The sequence below is a fragment of the Bombus bifarius genome, unplaced genomic scaffold (assembly GCF_011952205.1).
Source record: "Bombus bifarius isolate JDL3187 unplaced genomic scaffold, Bbif_JDL3187 scf7180000008178, whole genome shotgun sequence".
Lineage (NCBI taxonomy): Eukaryota > Metazoa > Arthropoda > Insecta > Hymenoptera > Apidae > Bombus > Bombus bifarius.
In genome coordinates, this window is record NW_022884495.1 from 723,056 (window position 1) to 740,120 (window position 17,065).

Consider the following 17,065-nt stretch of genomic DNA (forward strand, 5'->3'; position numbering starts at 1 on the left):
CGCGCAAGAGCATAATGATTTTCATGAAAGAGACACAACGCGGGTGGATGATTTTTGCGAATCGAACTGGTCGCTGATTTACTTTGGCGGACACAACTTGCACGAAGCAACCTAACAGACGTATGGTTGCAGCTTTGTCACAACGGTGCATAGTACAACCGCACAATGCTTTTTTTTTTGTATAACTTACTGGAGATACTCGTAGACAATTTCCATAGCAAGCGGGATATTTTCGTTTTACTTTACGCGTCATATACAGAGTGGCTAGAAAAAATATCGACACGCCACTGTACATACATATTTATAACAGCATTTACATGCTAATTAATTAGCTTCGAGTGTATCAACTTTTGTATCGTTAAACGATGCTTTCGTACGAGTATAGAAAATGTTTAACATGAAAACGAAGCGTAGAACCTGGTTCCTAAATTCTTAGAGGATAAAATTACGCGTCGATATCTTTTCTAGTCATTGTATAATGAGTTTTCTATATTATTTCCTTGTTATCTCTTCGGTAGTTCGTCGTTTTCGTTGCTCCAGTGCTTTGAACGCTTCAATAAAATGCGAAAGTTATGATCGTTTAATCGTCCTCGATCAAGCGATAGGCGTGATACACCCAGTATAAGATAGCGGTTAAATCGCTGTCTTTGTAGAAATTGTACAAGGATTATAGGATTTGAATCTATAATCTGGTTGCTATATATAAAATATGACTAGATATAGGAATATAATACGACTGTGTATTAGTATAGAATTACACGCAAGAGCATAGTAATTAGCAGATACGAATGCGCATATATTATAAGCTTCGAATTAAATTCACTAATTGCTTACGTTTCAGTGGTCGATTATAACGCGATATTGTAACATGCCATGTGCACGTTGCAGAATCTAATCTTGCTTTGTAATAAATAACGAACTCTGACCAAAAATAATTCCCCCTAAATGACGTTGATAATATCAGAGGAAATATAGAAATTCTAAAAAGTATCGCGTTGTTTAAAAAGTATCGCGCTAAGGAACAAACGTTCACCGTTGCTTTGGAACAACTAACAAACGAAACAAAATTTTCTCTCCCTCGTTATCGTTTCTACCTTCTGTTTCGTCATTTTCCGCTTCTCTTTTTTCCCAATAAAGACGAAAGTGAGCAAATTATTACGTTTCAACGATATTCCTTTTAATCCGTCCAACGAAATTCACAAAATTAATATTCATAATATTTTACATTTAATGGACACAGGTATTCGTTCTGACATTTTCTTTTTAACGATATACCTTCCCACTGTGTAACTTATATTATACAGCAAACTTGTCATCCGATTCCTCGGTCAACCACCGCCGGTCAATTTAATCTTCTATTTTCGTATCGCGTATATTATTTACGGGAACGTTTAACTTTCCTAAGTAAGTACAAATTGTCATTAATCGTTACCAATAACTATCATCGTCCCCTATCACAGTCTCATACTATCGTTGAATCCGTCGTTTATCAACGAACTGCGAATCGATCGGCACAGTCGGCTAAGAGGTGTCCGAAGGAGGACGCGCAAGAGAACGAGCTGTGGTCGTAGAGCATCTTAAGAAAGAGAACGAGGGTCGCGTTTCGGTGCGTCAGCGTCTGAAAAACTCAGTTCCGCTCGGTGTCGCGTGTGGCCGAAGCTCCTTAAGGCTGCGGTCAGATTCGCTTTAAGTGCATTAAGTAAATCCACTTAGATCGAATCTTATATAAAACATCGGCTAATCAGCTTTAAAGGGCTGCGCTCCCGGACGCGCGTCGAAGGAAACTGCCGCCAATCTTGCTCTCTCCTCTTTCTCTCTCTCTCTCTCTCTGGATACTCTGACTCGTTCGCCTGGTTCGTTGCCCCGGCCCCTTCACCCTCTCTTTTTAACGAGCTTCGGAAAGTTCGTCGAGTAGACAGAAATTCCTTTTTCGAGCAGCCGACCAACAGTTGGGCCGATGCTAACGATTAAGATCGAACTCTCTGACAGACGTTTTCGAGTATCGGCTAATTGGTCTCTCGCACCTGCAGCTGGTTAGCAGAGTGCACGACGTTTTAACAGGTGTAATTAAAGGTTAGGCGAACGATGGTTCCTGTCCTTTGATCTTTTCAGGAGCTGTTCAGGTATCGAACAGCTACGCTAATCTTACAGTTAGACACCTGGAAACAATTGGATACACTGGGCTAAAATTCGAGGCTGTTGTTGCAAACCTTTAAAACGGTTTGGGATTTTCACGCGTTCAGCCACGGCATTCAGTCGTCGTGATCCGGGTCAGTGCCTGAACAAAATACGATCGCCATAGGCGCGTGCTTTCTAGCGTTATGATACTTTCCGTGGCACGACGAGTGCCGTGATTTTCTCTGACGATTTCCAACGAATTGTTAGCTCTACGATTACCGATATCGTCTAGGTAAGTACGTTCCTGGTACGAATTATGCTGTTCGACTGTATTACGCGTCGAAGCCTGGATATGCAAATGGGTTTCTTTCGATTCGCCATAGGGTACGGATGATTTATGATAATATTTGTAAAATCGATATGTGATAACACATAACAAGGTCTAACAGGTTTATAATAGGTCGTCCGCAAAGTGTCTTTCTTTCGCAAACGCGTTTTTTACGACAATGCACCTTCGTACGAACGCGAAACCAAGTCTGTGAAATGTCACGGTGTTTATCTCAACAGAACAAAATGGATCGTACGTAATTCGACGAAATAATGTACAACAAAGAACATCGTGCGTCTATTATTTCCTCATAAAACGAAAGAAACTTTACGGACAACCTAATACTTTTCCCCGGGAAGTTCATTCGGTACAATCCTTGTGTTTTACGTTATATTTTCTAGACTTTTGAAGAGACGCAGTTCGCTAAGAGTTAACCACTTTTACTACTCTTGTCCAACGAATATTTTCCAATGATACATAACGATATTTATGAAATTGCGTATTGAGGCAAAATCGGACACCCACCGTCGGTGTTCACGTTGCAAACGCATTTACGTTGTTAACACTAAAACTACCGCATCGGTGAAGATGCAATTTTATAAATGTGCCAACCCTCGTTTAAGGATCATAATCTCAGATGGATTAGTAGTAGCAAAAATGTACTATACAACATGGAATTCCTTCTGTGAAATAATATAATACAATGAAAACGAGGCGGTGTTAGATCTAAGTGTCCAAGAAATACTCTCGGTGTTCAACAGTAAAGTTTATTTAACGATCAACGATCAACAATCGCGCTTCTCGAATGTGTTTGCTTCGCTGTTGCGCTAGACCCTTCGCACTTCGCTGTTCGAAACGGAATGTTTTCTCGTTCAAAACCGAACGGATTCTTTTTCTTCGTTGCCCCTCGGTATTCTCACTACGCACGCGTTTGTTAGATGTCCGCGACCGTTTCTTGGGATGGATTCTTCCGAATATTCGGCGGAAGAACCGTAGGGACGTCGATGGTACATTAGGCATGTCGACTTTACGCTTTGACGTACATCGCTTTGTGTCGCGAAGCCGTGGACAAGTTGAGTCGTCGAGTGCCGCCACAAAAGTAATAAATCAATAAATATAACGATATTCTATCATCAGGTACTTTTTGAAGACCAGTCGTTGTGACTGGTTTTTGGTAGAAATAGGTTCGTCTTAACTGTCCGTAGTCCCAGTGTGAAGTCAACGTTTCTTCGTAGATCGTAGAAACGTAGAGTCGAACAAAAATCCAAAGGATAGCGACAGTGGTAACAACAGGAACAAAAATATAATGCTAACAACGAGGATATTTGCATGCACTGTCGGTAATCTTATCCGGTGCATGTAGATCGAACGAATGTTGGATGCAGTGTATAACTGGTTCTGGGTGGACCCATGAATGTTGCTTCACTAGTTAGGAATCTAAACAGTTGGATCCATTCCAATGTTACAGATGCTAGGGACGCTATCGGCTACTCTATCCGGCTTTACTCAGGTCACGGGATAAAAACGCGTGTACCTTTACGTAAGATTGTTATTTTTCGGGTTTCTTTCCTTTTTCTCAAGATTTTATATATATATTTTTAGCAAGCTACGTTTGCAATGTTTCATATTAACCCCTTAACCTACGATTTACGTTCGAGAATTTTGGGCCGAAAACCTAAACCAGCTATTATATAGGGTGGTTGGTAACTGGTGGTACAAGCGGAAAGGGGGTGATTCTACGCGAAAAAAGAAGTCGACAATATAGAATAAATATTTTTTTTTAATTTTTCCATCGAGACAACGATCTACAGTGAGATCCGTTATAACGAGACGCGATAAAGTGCACGCGTACCGAGCCAAAATTCAAAGTCGATTTTCTCGAAAACAAAGCCTCGAACGAAAAATTTTTATTTTACATTTTCGACTTCTTTTTTCGCGTAGAATCACCCCTTTCCGCTTGTACCGCCAGTTACCAACCACCCTGTATTATATTTGGTCCGACCATCGTACTACGAGCTATGCCCGTAATATTTACGTTTGGCCCGATCATCTACTACGAGCTATGCCCGTAATATTTACGTTTGGCCCGATCATCTACTACGAGCTATGCCCGTAATATTTACGTTTGGCCCGATCATCGTACTACGAGCTATGCCCGTAATATTTACGTTTGGTCCGATCATCGTACTACGGGCTATGCCCGTATTTGTAGGTTAAGAGGTTAATTGCAGAGTTACTAGTTTAATTTAGTAATAGCCGGTTAGCTGTTGCGACATCTTTGAAAAGCGTGTTCCTAGAACGCGTGACAAAAAGTAAGCGACGACGAGTATACTCGTCAAGCAGAGAGTACGTGCGACTGTTGTAATATATTGGGTCGGCAACTAAGTGATTGCGGATTTTGTCATTAGGTGGTAATGACAAAATCCGCAATCTCTTAGTTGCCAACCCAATACTAAAAAACAGTTTGAGTGATAATCGTTCGAACGAGATTGTTTCGTACGTTGGATAATTTAATTGTTGCAAGAATTGAGTGCAAGAATCGCTCGGTTGCTAACTCAATAGAATTAAGTCGCAACGAAACGATCGTTTTATTTCTTTTTTACACGACAGCTAAGTGGTTGAAATCACGTGTTCCAGTATTACGTTGAATACAGTCACCCTATATATCTATATCGATATATTAACCGGTTGAGTCGGAAGCAGCGCTGTATATTTTTTATGTCGAAAAGCCGCAGTACATTAGAACGCTACAGACGACTCATGATATTTTGTATTTCATTGCTATCTTCTCAATAATTTTTATTGAACAGAACTCGAAATATTTATAAACTAATAGTACAATAATATAGATGTATTTCATAAAAATAAGAAATACGACGAGCGCTATTGCGCCGCGCTTGTTTCCCTTCGCAATCGATTAAGACAAACGCTATCGCGTTATTTGGAATTTTTGAAACCTGTTTTTTCAAAGACCCCTGACACTCAAACGGTTAAAGATCGTCGCTTTCGAACTCCTACACGAAGTGTTTGACAAAATCGCTCGGAGGCTGGCGACAAACCGTCTTCGTCTCTTCAACTGCTCGAGTTGTCGGAAAGCACAGCCGTCTCCTTTCGTCTCGTCTCTGTCAAATATCGTTTGTCATCGATAGGATCGAGAAAGGAGAGACAGGCCCAGGCGACGCACAATGATACCGATGAAAAATACCGCGCGCCGGCCATGCAACCAACGGAAACGAGAACAGAAGAGAAAAGAGAATCAGAGTGCCGGTTTCCATTCTCGTCCGTTGGCGGAGCGGAGAAAAGGAGATCGGTAAAAGCACTGGATGAAACGTGGTTGAAACGGTGGCACGTGAAATCGTAGCAGGCGTTGGCCGCTGGCTGCGTTCGAGACGAAAAGCGAGTGAAAACGTCGATCGACCGGCGAAGCGCCGTGTAAATGAAACGCTCGTAGATTCGTTCGGCGCGGTCCTCTGCAACCTGGATAGATTGGAATCGTTTGAAAGGGAGCAGTTGAGATTGTTGGCCGAAGTAATGGTTCGGGTCGGTTTGTTTGACGATAGTTGAATTTGTATTGATCGTTTTCGGCGCTGCCCCGGTTCGATTTTCTTGCCTGCAATGGGATTAGTCGTTGGAGCGGACAGTAAACGAGGTTGATTTAAGCGAGAAACGATTATTTTATTTTAGACCTGCGTGTAACTTTAATCTCGCGCTTGCTCGCCAGCGAAAGAAACGAATTTTAATCGAGCGGAAGATCGTACGAACGACGAGATTCTTCCGATTAGATTGTGGATAATGTTAAACGGCGAAGGAAAAATTCGCACGTTTTCTTATTTTCTTTTACTATTTTATTTTTTATTTTTTTTTTACTGCAGGTAGTAACGTCATGGGATAAGAACAATTAAATGGAGAAGTTGTTTCGAATATCGACGTATCAGCCAAAATCGTGTTCCCAGATGTTCGAAAGTTGAAACTCTCTTTCGTTTGTAAAATTGCCATAGTATTTACGAGAAGTCCGTACGATCGATATCGCGTAAAGTTCACTTTTAGTATCGAATAAAACGAAAACCGATTATTTCACTTGCGATAAAAGCGACAAAGCTTTAAAAGCGTGATTCTGCACACTCTCTTTCCGAATATCGGCTTCCCTCGTTCCATCATAAACATCGCAAACGTTCAAAGTATTTACATATGTGCAGTATCCTATTGAAGACACGTTCAAACAGATACGAAACAACAAGAAGAGATACGCGAGTTTTTACAAATATTTATCGAATAGAAAAGAAAGATCTGCGAGAAGATTACATTTGTAGCTTAATTTCATTATTCCAAATTATATCAATGAGGATAGAAATGTTTATAAATCCACGTTTTGTTTGTTAAAGTTTAACTTCCAATAATTTTCTGTAATTTTACAGCGTTAATTCTATCCACGTAGACGTCTATAAATTTCATATACGAAACTAACGCGTCGTTAATTTTGAACGTGAATTTGCAATGTTAATTTTAAATATCGTTAAATAGATGTTTATTTGAAAGTATTAAGACAAAATATGACAAAAATTAAAAGCTACAATTTCTCTAAAAATGTGGTCTTCCGTAGCTTGGAAGACGTCGAATCGGACAAGGACGTTTCCAGGGAAATGCCCTTTTTCCCTCTAACTTTTTTATATCTAATAACAAGCGAATTATCGCGGTAAAACATTGGCAATTCAGAGATGCGCGGATAACAATGCACGTAGATCATAAAAATGCGATAATCGAGTAAAGAAAAAAAAAGGAATATCTCGAGAAACGTCCGCGATCGAAGTGGTCTCCACGATCGCTGAAAAGATACCGAACGATCTGATTAGAATTACGCGAAACGTTGGTTAGATAAATTTGAACGTTCGAGAAGAAGAAAAGATTGCAAATAAAATCGATCGGAGTACGCGGTTTTTCTAAAATGGTTCGTCGGTTTATGCGACGTATTGATTTAAAAATATTTATTAAAAATGCGTTACAGTTGATGTTTTAAACGTATTAGAAGGTAGGAAATTACGAAGAAAATATAAAATAACGCAACAAGGACCATTTTCGAAATCGCTGTCGCAATACGCAATTAAACAAATAATCGAATAAACAAAACACCGTTCAAATATTTCATTAACTAATTGTTGGACGTTATCAAAGGGAAAATACATTTCCCAAGTTTTATTCCATTACCGTAAAATCAAACAATTTCATCGAATACAGAATCAAATTACCCTTAAATGAAAATCTGGTGAAAAGTTAAAGCAACGTTGAAAACGCGTTTTACCCATTTTACGTGTCGGCGAATTGAAAAAGCGAACCGGTGGACGGAACTCGTTGCCGGTTTGAAATATAAAAACTAAGCCGAATAACTTGAATAAATTGAATATGAAGTAGCTCGATTGTTCGCGTAAGCTTGGGGGCGAAAAATCCTTCGAATGGTCTCTTGAACAGATTCGCGCAGATTGTACGTTTGGAGAACTTGCTTAATATAGTTTGAGCAATAGCTTAAATCACTTACAATTAGGGCTACTTGAAAAACAAGTGACCTGTAACGTATTGAGCTAATCAATTGGTTTAAGAGATCTTATAATAAGAAAATAAATCGCCAGAGAGTATTAAATATAGCCGTGGAATAATGAAATTTTATACGTCAAATTTCGTTGCAAAATTTCATCACGTCGTATTTTTGAGAAGCATAAAACGTATTTATAAGCCGATGAATTAATACGAACTCCTGGTAACTATATTTTATAATGAATTTACCGATACATTTTACAAATGAAGATCGACACGTATATATTTGATAAATACATATTTGCTAAATATTTTTCAAAAATATGATACAACCAATCTATCGTCTGGTAGTCGAAAAAGTACACGCAAGCACGTGAAAATTATTTTAATTAAATGTACATGCGTCTGTTTAAAATGTTTCATTGTAACACGATTTAAATTTAATGTTTCAATTTCACGTGTGTGAAATAATTTTGAAATTGGAATTACAAGTTATATATGTATACACGCATACATAAATTTCTCGTAATATACATATATCTTCGTGATAAAAAATTCACGTTAATTCGTCGGTTTTACCTTAGAATGGAAAAACTTCCTGCAACCGCTGCTTTTACACAATCTCGTTATAATCGTTGCTACTTATTCTTCGGAAGAAATTACAAAGAACGATAAACGAAGAACGTATGCACGAGAAATATGAAAGTAACGAGGTGGCTGCATTCGTCGTGTCGCGCGCATCGTTTAACTTATGCGGAATCCATTTGTCCATTTTCTTTACGTTTGCTATGTGGGTCGAGAGACGAATAATGGTAGACCGACTTAGTTTCATTTAAAGCGTACTACCCTTCCTTCGTTGTTCCCTGGAAATTATTTTCGATTACTCCTTTTGAAACATCGTCGTCTGTTTCAACGTTTCTCTTTTGCCTCCTATTCTCTTCAAAATCATCCGTCGAAGATCTTGCTTCTTTTATTACCATTTTTCCTCACGTATTATATATACCAATTTTCACTAGTCCCTCAGGGCAGATATTTAGGAAGATTTTTACAAAGATGGATCCACCAGGAGTACATTTTTATCTCTTTCGATCAGAAAAGTGTGCGCGAAAAATAATCTGAAATTTTCAAGTCGCGAAACGTAAATGCGATAGGTCGATAGCTTCTTCTTTCGACGACGAACCCGAAGATTTTCATGAAAGAGACACAACGCGGGCTGATGATTTTTGCGAGTCGAACTGGTCGCTGGTTTACTTTGGCGGGCAGAACTTACACGAAGCAACCTAACAGACGTATGATTGTAGCTTTGTCACAACGGTGCATAGTACAACCGCAAAATGCTTTTTTTTCTTGTATAACTTACTGGAGATACTCGTAGACAATTTCCATAGCAAGCGTGATATTTTCGTTTTACTTTATGCGTCATATACAGAGTGGCTAGAAAGAATATCGACACGCCACTGTACATACATATTCATGGCAGCATTTACATGCTAATTAATTAGCTCCGAGTGTATCAACTTTTGTATCGTTAAACGATGCTTTCGTACGACTATAGAGAATGTTTGACATGAAAACGAAGCGTAGAACCTGGTTCCTAAATTCTTAGAAGATCAAATTACGCGTCGATATCTTTTCTAATCGTCGTACAATACAAAACACAGCGCGTTTTAAACTCGCTGAAAAGTGTCGAAATTTCATGTCCGCTCTTTCATGTCCTACGTTAATCGTTATCGTTTAAGCGTCTAATTAATTCACTTCGACTATCTAAAATTTTGTATCGCCAAATAGCGCTTTCGCACGAAATTTACAAGAGATCGTTGCGATAGAAGCGAAGCGTGTAAACCGCATAAAGAAAACGGTTCGTTGGAAGATAAAACTAGCTGTCGCGTAATACGTTAGCCATCGTGTAATAATAGCAGGGACCAGCGAACGTGTCGAACTCGTTGAAAAATTTCTGCTACGAACCAATCTCACATTCTCTCTATGTACGTCTTCTCTTCGTTCGTACTCTTCTTCTGCGTAATTGCCGCAAGCGGTAACCGTAATCGGCACGAATATTCCTTTACCGGTGATCCAGTTAATCTGCGTTCTACAAACGGCCAGAGTCGGCGTAAGTAAAATGACCTGCACGTTGATAAATAAACTCTTAAGCGTTAATAACCGTTGCGTCGGCCGTGACTCGATCCTAGGCATCAGCATGCAATCCGGATCGACGGCTAGGACACCCGTAGAGCGAAACCATCTACTCTTATTACCGCTGCGAGGAGAATGCAAAGCGAGATGGTGACGTACACCTCGATGTAATTCGCGACAACATTTACGACGCATAACGCGCCAGCCACACCTCGCCATTGCATCGTGCCTTCGGCTCTGTCCAAGTACATATACGTACATACGCGTAAGAATCGAGTATGCTGCAACACGAACGTGAATTGGTTCTGGAACTCGGTTTTCGTGTCCAATTGCCGGTCACGAAAATTGTCGTAAATATAGGTGTTTCAATCTTTTTTCTATCTTTCGGATATCGCTGTCGACGTTCTAGCGAATGTTTGCGAGTTTCCAGTTGAGAAGTAAAATATCAGAACCGGTCAGCAACGATATGTCGTTATTCTATTGTTCTGTTCGAATTATTTATATTACGCGATATCAAGTATCGACAAATTATATTACGCAGGAAAGTATGGTGTCGAAAAATTGGTAGTTTGGATATTTTAATTTCAGTTTGTCAAATTTGACGCGTGAAAGACAAGCGTGAAACGGTATTCTTGCGTTTACGCTGTTCCTCGCTTTCATACGTTAAATTTGACAGATTCAAGTTGAAAATATTCACCACGCGGGAGTGTGTTATGGGGGGAAAAGAAAATCAACGCTTTTTCGATATTGAAAATATACAATGGATTTTAAGGAGCTGGAGATATCGCTTTGATAGCGCGGAGAATAGAAGATATTAGAAAATAAAATTGCATCCATCCGATGAGTCCCTTGAAACGCAATGTTACTCGTTCAAGACGTTTCTCCGTAAAACCGACAGGTAACGAGTTATTTCAGCTGATGCTTCTTATCGAATCATCTATCGCACTCATCTATCGTAAGAATCGCGCCGTGATGGTATTGAATCATTAAATCATTAAGTACAAACACGTATATCCTTTCAGCTAGAAAATAACATGAAAATCGAAACACCAACGAACATACACTCGTCGTTGTTTTTTTCCTATCATCTTCGTGCAATAGCACGAACACTGTACATGTGTTTACAAAAATCGGACAGAAGATAGGAAATTCAATTTTTATTATTATTTTGTCGTCGTTGGCAACGACGGTGCATGAAAGTTTAGTTATTAGAACCGTGTACTTGGATGCACGAGAATATCGAAGGCAATGGGAGTCTATTAAAATTTGCGTCATTACGAAATTCAGTCGAAAGGATCGCGTCTCTTTGCGTACAAACTTTTCCGGCTCCTTTATGTAAATTACGAGTTTTGATGGTCCAAGAGAGAAAGAGAGAGAGAGAGAGAGAGAGAGAGAGAGAGAGAGAGAGAGATTGGAAGTAAGCAGACGCAGTGCCGTTTCCAGTTTGAATTCTGAAACGTCTGATTTCCTCGCGTGCTCTCCTTAGACTTACTTAACGTTCTTCGCGTTCATTTTTTTGCAAGCTCTTCAGCCTGCTGCGCTCTCCGCCACGTCGTTCGTTTCATTCGCAGAAACTTTTTCGAAAGCAAGATAAATACCTGGGATAATAACAACGGCTAAACTATGTATACGCTTTCGTTATTCCTGGTTTTTCCACTTAAAATTGAGAAGCACGAGGAAAGATGCAACGAGATGATTTAAAGCTCGTCTCGCTTGATTTTCTACTGAATTACTTTTGACCTATATACAGTGGCGGCCCTATATTTACGTACGCTACTTAATTTAGGATATTTTAATTTATGCTTTCAGATAAGAGATTTTCCTTCCGCTAAATTTTAGACGTAATCTTTAGACCTGATATATATGCGATAAATATTCATGTAGTTCCTTTGCGTCAAGCTGCACGGCTTATGAAATCCTTAATTAAGTAACGCACGTAAGTATATTGGCGCCAGTATATCTTCCAGATCTCGCGTTTGTATTCGCGTTTCCTTGGGTCACGTATATAGAATTCCGTTTCTCAAAGCAATTCCACTTGTTAATTAAAGTAACGTCAAAGCATTACGTATTATCTATGAATTTCGTTTATAGAAATACATTTGTTTATTCATCTCTAGGGATATGAGTATTTATGGGCTCGTTACTATTTATAAATTTATTAAATGTAATATTCGATAATTGTTTAACAGTTTCATGGTTCCGTAATTTTTCTGTTGCATACTATAGTTTCTTACTTTTTCATAGTTGTATCATCTCACAGTACACAGGCAGAGGTATACGACGGGCATGTTTATTTTCTAAATTTATAGAAATTATGATTACTACACGAATGGCAGGAATCATAAGAAAAATGTATACCGTGTAAAAACTGTGAGAAAATGATAAAAATCTTGCGTAAAGTTTCCGGTTAATACGGGTGAAATTATTGGACGAAAATTCGGCGTATAAATTAGACAACAAGGAAACTAGCAGCGTACAATTTCTTTTATCGTTCAATATGGATAATTCCGACGTTTTATTTTTTAGCTACGTATATCGTTGCCCCAAATCACGATCCTACTGGGTCGAAGAGGTAGATATATTCTAGCAACGAGATCCGTGAAAATGTATTAGGTTGTTCGAAAAGTTTCTCTCGTTTTGTAAGGAAATAACGAATGCGCGACATTTTTCGTTTAATATTATTTTATTGAATTTTTATTCCTATTATTACGATCACACACAATTCAATTATAAAACGAAAGAAACACCTGGGACAACATAATAACATCGAAATACATCTATAATTATATAAATAAAAAACTATAAAATTATACAAATAAAGAAATATAAATAAAAAACATCTATATTTCGACGATAGTTTTTTGCTACGGCGCGTACAGTACAATAAAATGTAAAGGTCAGATCGATTCCGCGAATTCCTGTTGTTAGGTAACTTAGCTGCCACTCACGTAAAACTGGCTGCCAAGAATGTAGTTTTCGGAGATATATGTCCGTTAAGGTATTTACCAGCATAAGAATAATTATACTAACGCTTATTCTCTGAAGCAAACGTATCGAACGTTTCGTTTAATTAAATTACAGACTAAAAGTATTCGTAAAAATTCTGTCTAAAATTGTATGTAAAAAGTAAGAAATCCACAACATTTGCACGATCGTTGATTAAGTAACGCTAAAGTTGTACGTTCTTACGTCATCAGTAATAACATACAGTGCAAAGAGGTTTGGTCAAATCGCTTATAATTCAAGGAATGAATTCTGGATAGAAAGAACTGTTATAGAGGCTATACTGTACTTTCGGTATTTTGCGTATCTCTGCATCTTTAATTAAATTCCTCATAAGTACATAAAAATCCGGCGCACGATTGTTACCTCAAAGTTAATCAAAAGATCAAACAATTACTCGATCAAAGTCAATATCTATTTAACGAGAATTATACTCGTTGCGAACTTCAACCGCCCCAAAACGTTTACGAACACCGTCCTGAGGGCTCGACTTGATATATTCTCCCCGGGAGAGTCGTATCGAACGTGTTCGTCCGACAATTTCACTCGCGTACATTTATCCTGGTTGGATGCCTATTTCGAATGGATATTCGGCGCTCACGCGATCAGAACGTCGCGTTTCCGCTCGCATGTCGGGAAAACCTGGCACTCCGTTGACTAATAAGTCTAGAGACGTTCAAAGACGGCTTTTAACGATTCGGCCGCCGACTTGCGGCACGTGATCCTATGTCCGGTAGTAGAATCGTTCACGCGAACGTATTTACTTGCCGACTATCCAGCAGTGCGTACGCTTGTTCAACGTAATTGAAAACGTTCTCATCGATCGCAGTGATGAACGTGTTCGAGGCATATGTGTCATATAGCGAGGTGCGTGATCGAACGTGAGTTAATGGATTTATGATACAACAGGAGGGTATAGCGTGTGCGTTAACAGGTGACGTAGTGGCTGCTGTGATACAACGTGGTTTTAACCCTCGAGGAAGCGTAACGTATCGCTGCGAGGCGATCGAAGTTAGAGGTGGAGGTTGAGAATATTTTTATATCTGCGCAAATTTATATTGTCGCCAAGATAACTGAAAGGAGACTTAGACAAAAGTTTATCGAACCTACTACGTAATATGTACGTTGGTTTGCGGATGAGTAGCACGCGTTTTGCCTCGGCTGAGCGTAGATCGCGTATTTCTAGCGCATCTTCTCAGTGCAGAGCGTCGCTTGCGGCTGCACAGAGTGCAGAGACTCAACGCTGAGTTGTATCGGTATTAGCCAGATATTAGTACATATCGCGTAGATATAGCGTATATTGTTGTAGAATACGTTATGTTGAGAATTGTGCATCTTAATTGCCGAAATAAAAGTAAAGGAACACCAAGCTTACACTTAGAATTCGTATTAAAATAGTTTTAGATTTATTTAATTAACGATTTCCAGGATCTTCGTAGATATACATTTGCACGCGTCTCAGCACTCTCTTCGTCTCACCATCTTTCATAGCACACTGCCAACGGAACAGTTGCATTCATCTGGTTTTCGAGACGCTGCGCACACACATACTTGCATACACTCATATTCACATACGTGTGTCACTACTACGCGGCTAGTCTAGTCTAGCACGCAAAATTATACATATAATTACACATAGTATACGCAGAGATGGAAAGAAGGAGGTGCGATCGATTAATTCTGACTTCACAGGCTCAACACATTGTAAAGATGAACACGCGTGTCGAGCATTGGGTGCAAGTGTCACACATGCGGCGATACAGCTGCGTGATAGCGAGTAATTGATAGACAACGCTACCTTCTCTGTGTCTATGCCAGTCTATTTTGCACCGCCCTCGGTTAACCAGTTAACTGCGGAATCTAGTTTTAAAAATGTCTCACGGGGTTGGGTCATGGAGCGCGTAAATGAATACAAGCGACGACGAGTATACACGTGAAACGCAGTTGGTCGATCAATGTAATATAATTGTACGACGTAAGCGTAAATCCTGAATTCCGTTACACTGTCACAATTTTTTACGAGTACCTTGTAAGTATTAGAGTTCACACAGACCAATTGCATTATTCCGATCCGCGTTTTCTCGATATTTACGCGTCCCCATCGCTTTTCCACCTACTCGTATCGTCAGAAATCCTCAAATACGTTGCCTCGGATCCACACCTTTTTATTAAACCGCAGTGTAAGAAGTTGCTCTGATGAAATCCAAAAACAGTTAAATCGTTCGTGTTCGCTCGTGCAGGGACTCGCACGTGACACCTAAACTCTGTAAATCTCTGTAAGCACTTGTTGCTCGATAGCAAGGAAATAAAATGAATCTCGACGACGGCCGAAGAATCGCAGAGACGCGACAATAGCGAGAATCAATCGCGAATCTTAACTCTCATTCGCGCCAAGTCTAAAGCTCGTGGCTCTTCCCAACAGTCACGTGGCTGGCTCGTCGGTACAATGCTACTATTCTACGCTGCTACTCTGGGACCCTTATATCCTCGCTCAATAGCCCATTAATACGTCATTAACCGAGGTGAGATGACTAAATCAACGATACAAGGTCCGCAGAGGCGATTACGGCCGGGATCTAATTCCCCTTCGTTGTTCGCTTGTTTGGATCGAGGCGAAGTTCTGCCTTTCGACGATGGTCGCCCATTATATCGGCGAAAGGCTGGACGAATTGCTCGAGAGCCCGTTTAAACGGTTTAGGGATTAGGTAGGCCGGAAGTGGCGTGATTGCACGCTGAGTTGGAGACGCTTATTGTTTGCACTGTATAGGAGTATTTTTAGGAGATTCGACGAGCGACTGCTCCAAGATTGGTACTTGGAAAGGGTGGTTCTTTGTCGATGGGGTGAGGGTATTTTAAGGAGATTGCTTGGTTATTGGACTCTGGATGGTTTATCGAATTCCGCGCACGGATAGACGGCTCGCTTGTATCGATTTACGTTGCACGCTATGGTGGTCGATCGTTAGCGGAGGTGGAATGTAAAATTTGCTTGACGCAAATATTTGAATTTTTGGATAAGAATATATTTAGAACTCGAGAAAGTCGGAACGAGTAGCATAAATGCAGGGCGGAAAATAAATCGCTGGGAAACCATCGAATTTGTAACTTGTTCTAATTCGTATTTATTTTATTTCCTATTAACTTTGTAGGGTTAATCTCGGATCGTGAGAACGAATCTTGAAAATTGGAACTAATCTTGGATCGACAAGTCTCGTATCCTCTGTTTGAGAAATCACCTAGGAACAAATTGCTTTTCCTATGTTTCTAGGTACTCGTCGTAGTTGATGATACAAATTTAAGGATCTTCGGCTTCGATGGACGAAAAATAGGGCAGCGTGATAAACGTTAAACGAAGGACTAAAGAGATTGAATTGAAATTACTCGTTGTAAGAATTCATTCAATTTCCTAAGAGGTTTTTACGGGAACATGAAATGTTTTTAGAAGAATGTTCTTCGAAAAGTGTTCTGCGAATTACGCGGGGATGATATTACCAAGAAGCAATCCGTATTAATGGGTTTGATCAAGGAAATATTTGGTTTCCGATAACCGACGTAATTAATCGTTTCTCGCATCGCGCAAATTTTACTTCTCATTAAGGAAAATAATATTTGCCACGCATAAATCGAATCGATAAATTTTAATGGTACGAAGAGGAAAGTTGGCTGATTTCTTTTTTCTTTTAATAAAACCTCACTTTTGCAAGATTTAAAGCGGGGATGAAACTCGGCGACTATATCAATAGCTTTAGCAAACTTTAAAGATTAACCGAGTTGTTTAAACGTCGATATTTTATCGAGAACTGCGCAGTTCGAAGATTTAAATATTTGTTCTCGCAGGCATCGATAATTTTAGAATAATATCTATTATGAGTGAGAAACAAAGAATACGATTATTATCACACGTATTCGCTTTTTCTTTTTCAACAGAAACTAAATTTCCCAAAGATTGATCCGATTCTT

At 39.5% G+C, this 17,065-nt stretch overlaps 1 protein-coding gene across 4 annotated transcripts in view; it reads left to right on the forward strand.

The window, feature by feature from the left end:
• The window catches only part of LOC117209617 (amyloid-beta-like protein), a 46,333-nt gene that overhangs the window by 9,963 nt on the left and 19,305 nt on the right, over positions 1–17,065 (forward strand). The gene's annotated exons all lie outside the window — the stretch shown is intronic.